This window comes from Drosophila arizonae, chromosome 3 (genome assembly GCF_054131065.1).
Source record: "Drosophila arizonae isolate 15081-1271.41 chromosome 3, UAZ_ARI_1.0, whole genome shotgun sequence".
Classification (NCBI taxonomy): domain Eukaryota; kingdom Metazoa; phylum Arthropoda; class Insecta; order Diptera; family Drosophilidae; genus Drosophila; species Drosophila arizonae.
Genome location: NC_142923.1, coordinates 17,403,744 through 17,417,697, shown reverse-complemented (window position 1 = coordinate 17,417,697; position 13,954 = coordinate 17,403,744). Strand labels below are relative to the sequence as shown.

At 33.8% G+C, this 13,954-nt stretch overlaps 1 protein-coding gene and 1 long non-coding RNA gene across 3 annotated transcripts in view; both read left to right on the top strand.

Moving 5' to 3' along the window:
* LOC108611399 (carbohydrate sulfotransferase 4) overlaps positions 1 to 13,954 on the top strand; it is a 39,137-nt gene that overhangs the window by 22,446 nt on the left and 2,737 nt on the right. The gene's annotated exons all lie outside the window — the stretch shown is intronic.
* Positions 386 to 3,133, top strand: LOC149269799 (uncharacterized). Its single transcript, XR_016269319.1, has 2 exons — positions 386 to 2,621; positions 2,768 to 3,133. It is a non-coding gene; the product is annotated as an uncharacterized LOC149269799 (long non-coding RNA).

Genomic DNA, 13,954 nt, shown 5'->3' with positions numbered 1-13,954 from the left:
TCTCTTTTAAAAAGTGAATGGCTACATTTTTCGCTTATATAGGTAAGTGCTGATGCCTTAAGTGCATTTCTCACTTACAAGAAAAGAAATTTCAATTAATTGTGTTTAAGTACACTCATATACATATATATTTATACGTATAAATATATTACGAGATTAACAAGCCTTGGTTCATAAATATACTTACAAGTATTGTATTTAAATATGATTAATTAAATTTTTGTCTTCTTTTTCTTGCCCATCTATATGACAGATATAAATTATATATGGAAATATATAATTGTTTTTTTTTTTTTTTTTTTTTTTTTTTTTTTTAACAAGTATACATTAAAATTTTTTCTTTACGTAAAAATCAAGTTTGAAAAAAAGTTATAGTGAATTTTCGATATTAATTATATTTATATTCACAGTACAACTTTTTAACACCAACATTTAGTAATTAACTAAATATAGATTCTTTTTTAGGGTTTACTAAAAGAAATTTTGAACGAGTATTATGCACTCGTTGATGCCCACTTACAGCATGGCCAACATACATTCGACAAATAATTGCAATATATATTTTAAAACTCTCTAAATAGTTCATACATTGTATATATTTTATATATATATATAGATATATATATATGTATGTGTATAGGTACAATATACATTGTTTTTCTCATTTGCATTTGTGTCAATACCGCAGCTCGTCAAGCTCAAGCGCTGCGCAAACTGACGCATCGCAGCCCCACAGCAGCGACGGCGGCGTCGGCAAAAGTATCTGACAGATACAATCTAGAGTCTGCCAGGCTGGCAGACAGACACAATGCGAGTAAACGCCGCTGAGCACAATGCAATTTGAGTCAGACAGCGATGCATCTACTATTGATATATTTGGGCGTCGCTACATACCCTTCTCTCGTTCTTTCATTGTCTCTCTCTCTCTCTCTCTCTCTCTCTCTCTCTGTCTCACTGTCTGTACGTCCCTCTGCGCATCTCGGTCGTGTGCAGACCATTGTATAATTTTTATTACCTGCCGTGGGGCGTTGCAGTTGGGTAGCGCGATATCTGCAAGTTGTTTAAATTAGTTCTATTCTTATGCAATTTTCTACGTGGCACCTTTGTGTGCCGCGTTGCGCCTCTTCGTTTTTGTTGCATGCCTCATCTTCTTCTATACATTGTTAGCTATGGCTACGGCTTTAGCTTTGGCTTTGGCTTTGGCTTTGGCTCTGGTTGGTTTGGTTCGGTCTTATCCGGACAATGGCATTCGCACATAATGCGAGTACATTTTGTATCTATGCATTTGTATCTGTATCTTTATATCTGCTGTGCAATAACTGTCTCTTTCTATGTGTGTGTGTGCGTCTGTCTTATTTTCATATAATATGCGCACATTTTGTAGCCTGTTATTACCGGGATAAAATTAGTTTTAGTTCTTTCCACCTAATGCTAGAATTTTTAAATTGTGATAATACCAAGTTCAAATTGATTTTCATTATGTGCGGATATGATGCAGTCAGCGTCTTGACTCTCTATATAAATATTATACAGTTTTGTCATTGTCATTGTTACTGTAATTCTTTTCATGATCAATATAATTATTCTAATTATCAATTCATCAATAAATGAAGGCCAGTTCCTTCTCATTTTAATGTTTGTATTGGTTTCATTGAGGGACGTAGGTAAACTACGTATGCAAACACGTTTACACTTGCATTCTTTTTTTATGGGTTTAATTTGAAATTATTGTGATGTTATTTTCTTACTGCCAAGTTCAAATTTCAACAAGATCATTATTATAATGATGATAGCCACCATATTACCATTTTCATTGTTATTGACATTTACATTTACAGCATTACCATTTTTATTATCATTTGCACTTTCATTTTCATTCGCCCAAGCCTGTTCTCATTATTATTCACATCGTCATTCTCATCCATTCCATTCTCATACTCATTATTATCATTTTTATTTGCCTATAACTTTAGCTAATGCGGAATTCAAGTAAAAATTTTTATCAATAAATTTGTTTTTCAAAATTTCTATATGTTAAATTATTATTTAACTTTTAACTTATTATTCAATAAATAATCAATTTATATAATAATCAATTATTATATATTATGTGACCTCTGATCTTTGGCTTATTCTGTTGGTCAGCTTTAATTAAGCCAATTTAGTTGCTGGCTCCGCTTTCCAATTATCGAATGCCTTTCACTTGCCCGCCATTTGTCACAGCTGGGCCCCCCACAATGCCCTGCAGATATTTATTGCCAGCCTCGCTCCAAATAGTGCAACGTGCGAAAGGAGAGGGAGTAGTGAGAGAGAGAGAGAGAGGGGGGATCTACCCTTTCGCCAAGTTTTTGCAACTCCATAAACAACCAGCTCTGGCAGTTAATGCCATCCAACCGACCAACCGATGCAGTTGCAGTTGCAGTTGCAGTTACAGATGCAGATGCATTTGGAGATGCAGCTGGAGCTGGAGCTGGAGATGCAATGTAGTCTCTGAATGTGGGCAGTCGTTACGTGCGCATTGAATGCGAAACAGTTTCTTCGTCTGCTGCGCAAGACCTTGCAATTCAAATTTATGATTGTTCTTAATTCTTTTGTGGGCGTCATTCGAGCTGGGGCGACTGGTAATTGCCTTCCACAGTTTATACTTAAAGATTCGTGTGCGGGTTGTGCCATTATTGAAATTAACTTTGCTCTCACAGACTCCCAGAGTCTGCAACAATTTTATATCAACATATACTTCTACATCTTCTTCTTTCTTTTCTTACAGGTATGTACGGAGCGAAATATGGACTGTCAATTGAAGAGAAGTCGTACATAATCTGTGAATTGAGCAAGTAATATCATTTTTTGACCTAAAACCATTGCCAATGTGAATTCAGATAAAGCGCTACGTGAAAAGGTGTTCAACAGACAAAAGGAGGCGTGCTAGAACTTAAAAAGTATATATATTCTGCTAGAAGACAATCTTAGTTCATTCGATATACAAAAGCTAGTCCGAACTTATCATATTTTTGAAAGGTCATCCCTTACCAAAAAAGCTATGTTGGAAATTAGCCGTCTAAGTTGATGTGATGATAAATTGTGATTTAGTAAACAGCTGGATATCAAAATAAAATTTTTATTAATAAAGTCATTTTAGAAAAAAACTTACTAAATATATACGACTCAACTTAAATTGCATAAAGGTAGCTGTCGTGTGTGTAGGTATGTGTTACCCATGGGTGTGTGTATATATGTTATTATACACGCATAAACGAAACGTAAATTAAAATTGCACTCAACGCAGGGTTCAGGGTATCCCCTAGTCGACCAATCCCCAATTGGGCACTCTAACTTGTTTGCATATAGAAATAATTCTTCCAATAAATATTAGAAAATAAAAATAAATGAAAATGAGTTCAATAATATATGAACTTAAAAATATATATATATAAAAATACATATGTATATTTATATAAGTATTTGCTATAGGAAAATTCTTATTTTTGCCATCTTTTATGTCTCTGAAATGTGTTTTTAGTATCCAGCAAAATCTTGCTTTCATTTCACGTTCATTTTCCACAGCTGTGGGCAAGCGACTAGAATAATGCTTTAGCTCATTTCATAAATAACTAAATCAGAAATTCGCTGGGGAATGGGCATGGTCTGTGGCAAGGGGCAAGGGGCATGGGGCACAGAGAGAAGCAGATCGAAGTGAATGCGAAATAAGTACACAAGGCGAACTGCTGGCAAATAAAAATTGCAAGTAAAGTGAAATGAAGTGTCAAAATGTTGTTGGGTGCGGCAGAAGGAACCTATCTGATTGCCCCAGCCACGCCCATCATTTCGCCTGGCAATCGCAAATGGAGCAATTTGGTTAAAAGCTAACAAAGAGAAAGACAGGCAGCGAGAGAGACAGAGAGGGAGTGAGAGGGAGTAGGGCAGAGCAGAGAATGGGGAACAGCACATAAATTGCATTTACATGACAATAAAATGGAAGGCAGTTGCATTACGTACCCAAGCGAACATCCACTCTCCAAATCCTCATGCCTCCTGCTCGGCTTCCGCTCTTGGGTGCCTTGGCATGGCATCCGAATCCGAAAGGTGCGGCAATGCTTATACATATTATTGGATTTTGAATGGCGGCAGCATTATTATTATTGCTTTGGGCGACATTGAAGTCCAGTTAACAGGAGCAGCGCCACGACAGGCCTTCCTAATCGGCTAACTGGTTTCTCAGATACCCTAGTCGTAAATTTTCGTTACCTTTGTTCTGTAACGTCGAAACAGCATTAACTAGCAATAAATTTTATATTTTTATGGGCTACTCAAGAAAGTAAAGTAACTTGTAAAAAATTATTGAGAACAATAAAAAAAAAAAAAAAAAAACAACAAGCATTTCTATAAAGAATTTTTGCCTCAGCGAACATAAGATTTGATTAACTACAGTTTTTAAGACTTAAGAGTTCAAGTCAGAGAAAATACAATTTCAATTGGAAAAGATTTATTTTAAATAACTAATCCAAGCACTTGAAATATTTTAAGTGCAGAATGAAAATCGTAATATGAGAAATAAATTTGAATAACATTTAAGTCAATAAAATAATTAATTATATACATATGTTTTTATTTTATTGACATATTAGATCAGCTATAAATTATAATTAATTAATGTTGATCTCGACATTTTATTAATTTCATGCTGTAAGTCAAAAGATTTATTTATTTATTTATTTTTATTTTTTGTTATGATTAGTTTTATAAAGCTTTCAATGACTTTCGTTCAAACTCCCTCAAGATTTTCTATAGGGTATTCAATTATGGTGGCACTTGAACGTTTCTCTCTTTTATTTCAGTGTGCTTGATTTTTGGTTACATTTAATTGCATTTTGTTTGGTGGCAGCTAAGTGAAAGGTAGCTTGAATTTATGTGGGTGACGCATAGTTCTGACATAGTTCTGAAAGTGCTGTGGGGTTGCCTCCATCCAAATGTCAGTCAGTCAACCGAGCTCAGCCGCAGCGGCCGCAGCAGCAGCACTTGGCTGGCATCACTTTGCCACTCGAGTATCTTTCACTTTACGCTTTCTTAACTCTGGCCGCAATTCTTAGCCAGCCCAAAAGGCAGCCAGCGAGGCATAATGATGGCGATAAGTCATTAAGTAGCTCAGTCAGCACTGGAAATGCTGAAAAGTCAACAAATGTGCGAAGCGCGAGGAGTTGGGAAAGCGTCTCAACATGCTGCAACATGCAGCATCTTGCACGTTGCTCAAGACACTGTTAACAGCAACTTGAAAGATAATTAAGTGCCTGGCTAATAGAAAAAGGATTACCCAAAGAAATATACATGAATAACATTTTGTAAAGCTTCAGCTTCACAGAATGAATAGTATCTGCTGAATGCCGGTCAGTGTGCAGGCACTTGCAATGAGGTTTTTGTGTGAGAGGTAACTTTAGTGCGCTGAGCGAACAGTGTAAAGATATTCCCGTCACGTTAGACAACATTGTTTTGGGCACTGACAGTTTGGAAATAGTATATAAATATATACACGAATTCAATATATTTCACTTTATATTTCTAGTGTAATTAAATAGACTCTCAAGCTAAATTGTTACAAACCCTATTTTATACATAAATTTGAAAAGGACTTTGTCAAACGGCGATGGATCAAACATTGGCTCAAAGTAATTGATTACCAATTAGTAGAGTTGGCAGTAAATAATTGATGCCATAGCTCGTAACTAAGGGCGATAGGATCAGGAGAGTATTCAACTCACTGTCAAGCGCTCTCACATTCATCTGGCATCGTCAACGTGAGCTGCTCTCTGATGCCTTTGGCTAATTTATATACTGCTAGCGCCTACAATGAGTCGCTGCTCTATAGTAATTTCACGTGTCAGCTAAATTGCCTGATTCTGGCTGTCTTCCGTCAAGCAGCAACAACACTGCTCTGAGCAAACACACATAGATCCCAGATTGGGTTTACTTTTTGGATAGCCTATCAAGAGCGTGGCCCTAAAGGCTTCATGTCAAATGCACGAACACAATAAATTTCATACGTTGGCACAGCACACAAAAAGATATGAGGAACAAAAAGCAAAAACATAAAAAGATTGGCAAGAAGGAGAAGAATTTTTGCTCCAACGAAGACTTGATGCACTTGCGGGTGACTTATGGAAAATTCTTTAATATATAATAAATATGAAAAATATTTTAATAAAAATATTAGCAATATTCATATATATGTCATATATGAATATACATTAATATAAATGTTTTAATATATGTGTTTTAGAGGCAAGAATTTGGTAGACTAGACAATCTTGTATTTGAATTTAATACTAAAAAAATATATATATATATTATTCGTTTAGGATGTGTCATAAAATTTGCATTTTTTAAATTACAAAATTATTTTCATACATAATATTAAAAAAAAAGAATTATAATATTAAAATAAAATATAGAAAAAATAAATATATATAAAAAAAAAAATATAGAAAAAATAAATATATATAAAAAAAAATATATATTTTTTTTAGCTTTAAATAATGTAAAAATATTGCTTGAAAAATGTGCAGCTATAATTTTTTATGTTTATTCAAAATAGAAGATTCATGCAATCATTCATATTGCCTTCAATATTAAATGTAAACTTACATATTCCATATGCAAGTCGTAATGCTCTCTGCCCGAACTTTCTAAATACTGTCGGCAAAATCTGAGCAGACAATAAGAGCGGCATTTCAATTGTTGCGCCCGCCCAGTGGCCCCGGGTCTGGCAATGTTCCTGGCTTGGTGGCTTGGCTTGGTGCTTGCTTGGTTCCTGATTCCCCAGTTGGAGAGCTCGGCACATCCCCACGCGTTGTTTGCACAATGTCTGGACGAACGTGCGGGCATTGCCTTGTCATATGTGTGTATTTTGCACGTCGTTTAGTTTGTTATTAATGAAGTTTCCAAGAGGCTTTGCACCTCTGCTGCTGCTGCTGCCCTCCACAAGGGAAAATCTTGCATTGCACCGCATTGCATTGCATAGCACCTCCTCCATCAAAACGTACGTTCAATTGTTTCTTTTTTTGCCCGTTGTCATTCGGTGACTTTCCGATTTTCCGAGTTGCCGACTTTGTGCCTTTCTCTTTGGCCACTCGTCGCATCCCCAGTTGACTTTGATTGACATTTTCCAGTTGTTTTGCAATTATCGGCAATTTTTCACCTTGATTTCGTTTCGCATTTTCTGTGTAAAAGTGTGAGTGTGTGTCTGTGTGTGTGGCCCTCGTTGAAATTGATCAAGCAGACGGGTACTTTCCAGTAATGCCGACCCAGTTTCAGCATAGATATGTGTATTCCCCTCGCTAACTAACCAATCACCTCCTCCATTTAGTTGTGCCTAAGCACGGCTAAAAACTGTTATTAGCGTCACGCAATTTGACCAACTTTTGTCTACCAAGAACGCTGTAGTATGAGAATTAGGTTTATTGTCAAGTTCAAGGTATAGTCTCTGGCCTTTTGACTTTTAGGCAAATCACGCACAGGTTAGGCCCGCAATTTGTGCTAAAGAATTTCATTTACATTTATTTAAGCTGCTCTGTCATAAGAGCGAGTAAGGTAAACACTTCTACTTAACTAGTTTTGAATACGTTCAGCTCGCATTAACAGCAGCTGTCATTACAGTAGAACTCACCCGAAAAGAAAAACCCTTGACCTAAAATGGAAACAATGAGTTAACAACTGACAGAGCGAGAGAGACTGGGAAGAGAGGGAGAGGCCATTGGGCAAAAACCTTACAAAATATGGCTTTAATGCATTTCACATGTTTTACTGCATTTTGCATTTTACATTTAGCTGCATGATTGGAGCATATGTACTATGCCTTCTCCACATCCTTCTCATTCTCTCTCTCTCTCTCTCTTTGTATCTCCCTCTATTTGCCCTGACATGCCAGATAACTAAAATTACATTCACACAGAAACCAGAGCTGCATTCCCTGTGCAACTCGTTGATAATGGGAATTTAGGGTATACTGAGCAATTGTATGTAACAGGCAGAGGGAGTCGCTTGGTATGTCTCTGTATGTGTGCGTGGGCTTAACTGTGTATGTGTGTGTAGGTATTGCATGTATAAGTAGAATAACAGAAATGGCAGGTCTGCTCTCTGTTCAGGGTATCTCTTAGTCGGACACTCTCAACCCACTTCTTCTGACTTCTGTCTTGTGTTTCATTTGGCAGCAGATTTTAGTCTCTGCATCTATTTGTAGCAATCCGCATTAACTTTGCATGCTTACTTTTTAGACTCTGTTCGGTTGGGAATTAAAAATTGAAATATTTCAGTTTTTATTTTATTTCCTATTTTTTTTTTTTTTAGCATGCTGAGTGAGTCAACGAGTTGAGGTCAGTTGCAAATAGGAAGCGGCTTTATTTTATATGTTGGCCACGTGTGGCGCCATGGCTTCATTTTGTATTTTTGCATGCTTGCGGTCCGATTGTTTGTTTGTTTGTTTGCTTGTTCGTTTGTTGCTTTTGTTGTTCAGCTCGAACTCGAGCAGAAACACTTTGCATGTATTTCGAGATATTTTTAGTCTGATATATGGGCCAAGTGCTGCAAATAGAGAAATGCTAAGAGAGAGAGAGAGAGAGAGGAAAAGAGAGGGTGAGTGAATGAGTGAGAGTGGAAAGTGCGGAATTATGTGCCTAGAATTCTGTGCTCGTTAGTCAATTGTTAAATCGATAAATTTTCGGCGAGCTTCAGTTGAGTTTTATGTGGAGTTGCTTGCATGTTTTTTATGTTTATTTTTATTTTATGTGCGATATTTAAGTTAAATAACCAATTTATTATGTATGAAAATTAATTTGAATTTCGGTAAATATTTATTTAAATACTATGTTTGTAAATCTGAAATTGGCATTCATGCAAATTTGACTATGCAAATCCCAGACCTGTGTAAACTCTTTAAATAAATCGAATTGTGTTTATTTTTAGCCAGCACAATTCATCATTATTTATTTATATACACTCTATTTATGTTCTCTGTTTACGCAGCAAAGATTCGTCGTGTATATATATAACATTTGGTTCAATAATGCTCATCTGTTTTTAATTGTTTTTTATGTGCTGACCGAATTTCGTTAAATGTGTGCGCAATAAGTTTTTATTTAAATAACTTCAGCTGCTTTTATAAATATGGCACTTAGCACTTGTGGGTAATAATTCAAATAGAATTTTTTTATTTTAATAATTGTGCTAATTAAAAAACAAATATATATTGTATACTTTTGATCTTGAAATAAAATATATATTTTTGCGTGATCTTTGGCTTATGAATATTTGTGTTTTATGAGAATGTAAAATATGAAAATACGACATTTGCATATATTGTATTAAATTTTTAATTCGACATTGAAAAAGTAACTTTTTAAAAATAAACTTCAAAGTCTACATATTAGTTTAACTAACATCAATTTTTTGAATTAAATTAAATTAATTTTTATTTTTAAAATTTAATTTAAATTCTTTTAATTTTTGTTTTGTTTTATTTATTTTTTTTTTTATTTTATGTTTTTTTTTTTTATAATTTTTTTGTTTGCTTTTTTAAAATTTTGTTTGTTTCACGCAAATGTGAACAAGTTTATCTATGGCAATTTTTATTTATTTTATTCCATGAAAGTGCGCAAATCAATAAATTTTATGCCTATATAAATTTATATATACTAAGTTTAAAAAAATTTTATTTTATTTTGTCATATAATTTTATCATTAAATTAAAATTTTTTTTTATTATTAAAAAAAAAATTATAGTTTAATTAAAGTAAAAATGTTGATTGATGGATATTAATTTCGCGCACTGTCTCTTTGTTGTATTTGAGCAAATATATATTATATATACATTAATATGTAGACTCTCAACTTGAGCTGTTCTCTGGCTGTCATCTGCACAATTCAACTGCAACTTTGACCTATTGGCCAGCAAGAAGTGTCGCGTAAACATGGCCAAAAAAATAAAAAAAAACTAGCTACGTGTGTGATTCACTCCAAGCCCTCACATAGTATTTCGGACACGCTGTTTACTATTTCTTTTCTTTTTTTTATTGCGTCAATTTGCGGCATTTTGACACCGTTGCCAAGATCAAAAGACACGGACAAAAAATAAATAAAATATAAAAGGCACAAAATCAGCGCAAAGCTATTTAAAAATATCAACAAAACGCAAATCAATAGTGGCAGATAAGTCTCCAAATGTGTTGATGTATTTGAACCAAGCTAAAATGTGTTTCGTTCTATATATGTAAAGAACTTTTACAGTTAGCTGAACTGTCTTTTAATGTAGCTTGTAGGTCAGCTCTAATGCTATGCTAAAGACTAATGATTTATCAATATAATAGCAAGTTTGTGTGTCATGTGTGTATATATATGACGGCGTTAGCCACAAATATTTACATAACTTTTGTGACGGCTTCACCAAATACATATGTATACATATACATATCTGTGTTTGTATATGTACATATAGAAAAGCAAAAGTGGTTAGTTCGTGTCTTTCACGTGTTGCTCGGGGCCTTGAACCTCATGTATGAACCTAGCCAGCAATCGATAGACAAAATGTTTCTGGTCATTAGCGCAGCTCAGCACTGATTTCTATTACACTCAGTCATTACTCATCTGTCAGCACATCTAATGAATGACACACATATGCGTGACCCATTGGAACATTTCGGATTCCATTTGTGTTATTGTTAAGCGCGCGGCGCTGCCTGTATATATTTTCCATTTTTATACCAATGCAGGCGCAGCTTACATACGAGTTTAACAATGAGATTTGTGTGCCTAATGAGAAAATGAAATATTTAAGCTGCATAATCGAATGGTATTTCATAGTTGAAAAGCTGGCGGGGGAATTTGTTTTTATATGTAAACTAAATACAATAATCCTTTTTGTTTCTAGCAATAATTGTATTTTATTTCACAGTAATAAATAATTATTAAGCAGCTATAGAAATCGTTTTGGAGCTTTTGTAGCTATATGAAAAGATTATTTATGTTTACATGTGTTAGGTTATTATAATTTTATTTAAATATATGAGTGAGTATTAAGAAAAATTAAAGTATATAAAAAATTATAAATAAATATTAATTAATAAATGAAAATAAATCAATAAATAAATAAATTTATAAAATTAAAACATTTAAATTAAAAATTTATACGAAATAATAATTAATGTTTGATGAGTACTAACTGTTGGCAAAAAAAAAAAAAAAAAAAAAATTGTACATAATATATTTTATTTATAATTTGTACTCGCTTGATTATAATATATTATTATTGTATAATAAATTTCTACTTAGCTCTCATCTCATTTGCTCGACATTAATAATATTAATAATCCAATTTGTTAATATTAGGGCATATGTGAGGCGGCTCATGTTGACTTTGTCGGGATATTATCGGATGTGCTGTGCTGTGTAATTAGCATTAAACTGGATTAGCGGTTGAGTTTCGTTTCGTTTCATGCGTGCAACTGTGCCCTCTTCATTTTCTTCTTCTTGCTTTTTTCATTTGAAGGGCTTTTAGGGTTTGTCTGACATAAGCTGATAATGTTGATTAATTGTCTGGGAACAATGGCGAGCAGGGCGAGTCCCCGTGAAAGTAATGGGGGAAATGAAAGTTATTTACGGCTAGGTCAATCTCATTGTTTCAATATTAAAGTTAAAAGTCAAGTTGGATTATATTCTGGCTTGATATTATTTCAGTTGTATATATGCTCAGAATGCATAATTAAGCTATTGTTTATTCTAAGCAAACCTTTTTTCTTTCTTGCATTTAAGATTTTCCTTTGTTATTTCATTAAATTGTTGGGTAATTGCGGCGCGTGCTGAATTTAAAATTTCATTAACTGCATCTGCCTTTGGCTATTTATTTATTTTTTTTTTTTTAACTTTTTCCGCTACTATTTTTTTTGTTGGTATTTTTATTTCTCTCACTGGGGAAAAAATTATATTTGTTTTCTTTTTGCATTTTCTCATGGTTGAAAATTTTGTTGCTGTTGTTGTGGTTGCTTGTGTGTGTATATATATGTATATTTTTCAGTTTCCTCGTAGATTTTTTTGTAGCCCGCACGCGACAATTATGCATATTTATAAGTATAAATAAACCAACACGCACACACACGCGCATAACAAGCGAGCCTTTGGTCAACGAAGCGTATGCGCAATGTTTTTTATTTTTTCTGATTTATTGTAACAGAAATGGGTTGGCTTACTCTTTTTACATGACTTTGATGGCAGCCATAAAAAGTACTTGAAAGTTAATAAACTAGATATAAAATAAATGTATTAAAGATAATTAAATACTGTAAAAATATTAAAGCTTAGGTTATTTAATACTAAATTCACTTGTATGAGCAGATTTTTTATTTGTCTTGATTCATTTCCCATTAGCTGAACTAGTTCAAGTATATGCTTAATTATTATTTTAAATGTTGCTTACATAATAAGTAAAAAGCAAACAAAAGCTGACAAAAAGTGAAATTTGAGTGTGCAAACCATGTGTGTGTGTGTGTGTGTGTGTGTGTGGGAGGCTATTAATGTACAATATATAATATATACGTATATATGTAGGTACGTGCATTAAGTGCTACTCCAGTCAGCTCTTGGAGCACATCAAGTGCTTTTGGGCATAAATTAAAAATGAAATAAAACGTAATTAAAAAGAAATTCAATTCAAGCGCAAAAGCAGCTGTCAGAGAAGCAAAGGAAACATTGGAGTATGTAAAGCCCAACCATGAGCTGTCAATATGTCATATATTTATAGATATTGCAGACATTGCTGAGAGCTGAATTGTGGATATTCAAAACATACGATTTACATAATTTTAAACTTATAATTTTTGAACTGTTTTAGAAATCGTGAATAAAAATAAACAAACATTTTCAAGAGCTTTCTAACTTGGCTATTTCTGAGAATTGCATAGAGAGGCGTACTATATTAAATACCAATTGTGTCTTTAAGCTAGTTTCAGCTTTAAATTCCTTGTGTATTTGGGTAAAACAATTGAAGCAATTATATTTGATTGCAACATTTGCCAAAATTTTAAACAATTCGCCGTCATTAAACATTGAACTTTTTTGATGCCTTCGGCTGGAGCCCCTTTCGATGGCTTTTAGCAATATGCAAATGACGTTTTTATCTGTTTGCTTTTTTCAGTGGTTTTTCAATTTGCCTTCGAATTTTGCACAATTTGCTTTTGCGGCTTTAGTGCAAGTTTTTATAAGATTTTTCTTGGGTTTTGTTTATTTTTATTTTTTTTTCATGTTTGCTTTGGGTACTTTTGCAGCTGGTTTCCCGCTGTTACTGTTATTGTTAACTGTTACTGTTATTATTTTTGCACGCCTTGCTGCTTTCTCTGATGACATCTCGCGCGTCGACACACAGTCAACCCGTCAACAGTCTCAACTCTAGCCAGCCAGCTGTAAAAATATACATATATCTATATGCTTTATTTGTGTTTGTATTTGCATTGGTATACAAATATTTTTGGCTGCTCTTCTTGTTCAATTGCTCGAAATATTCATTATATATTGTGACCATATTCGCAGCAAATGTTGTGCAACACATATTCATCGATTTGAATACCCAGCAATAATAAGAGTCTATATGAGGCATATTAAACAGAGCAGCTTGTAGAAGGTGAAATACATATCTCTCTGTTTCAGCTGGTAGTTATGAATCAATGAAATACATTCTTTGACTACTGTCAGCGTTTGTTATTATCGTACATAATTCGTCTGATCGATAAGCGATTAAAGATATGCAAATAGATAAGAAATATTTTAGAAATATATGATTGCTGATTTGGGTAAACCAAATAATCTGCCCATTGCAGCTTTTGCCATTCAAATCCAATTTACTATCACATGTCAGCTCCTATATATATTTGTATCTGTGAGATACATTTGTGCCTGCATAATTTTGTTGACGAGTTGACAG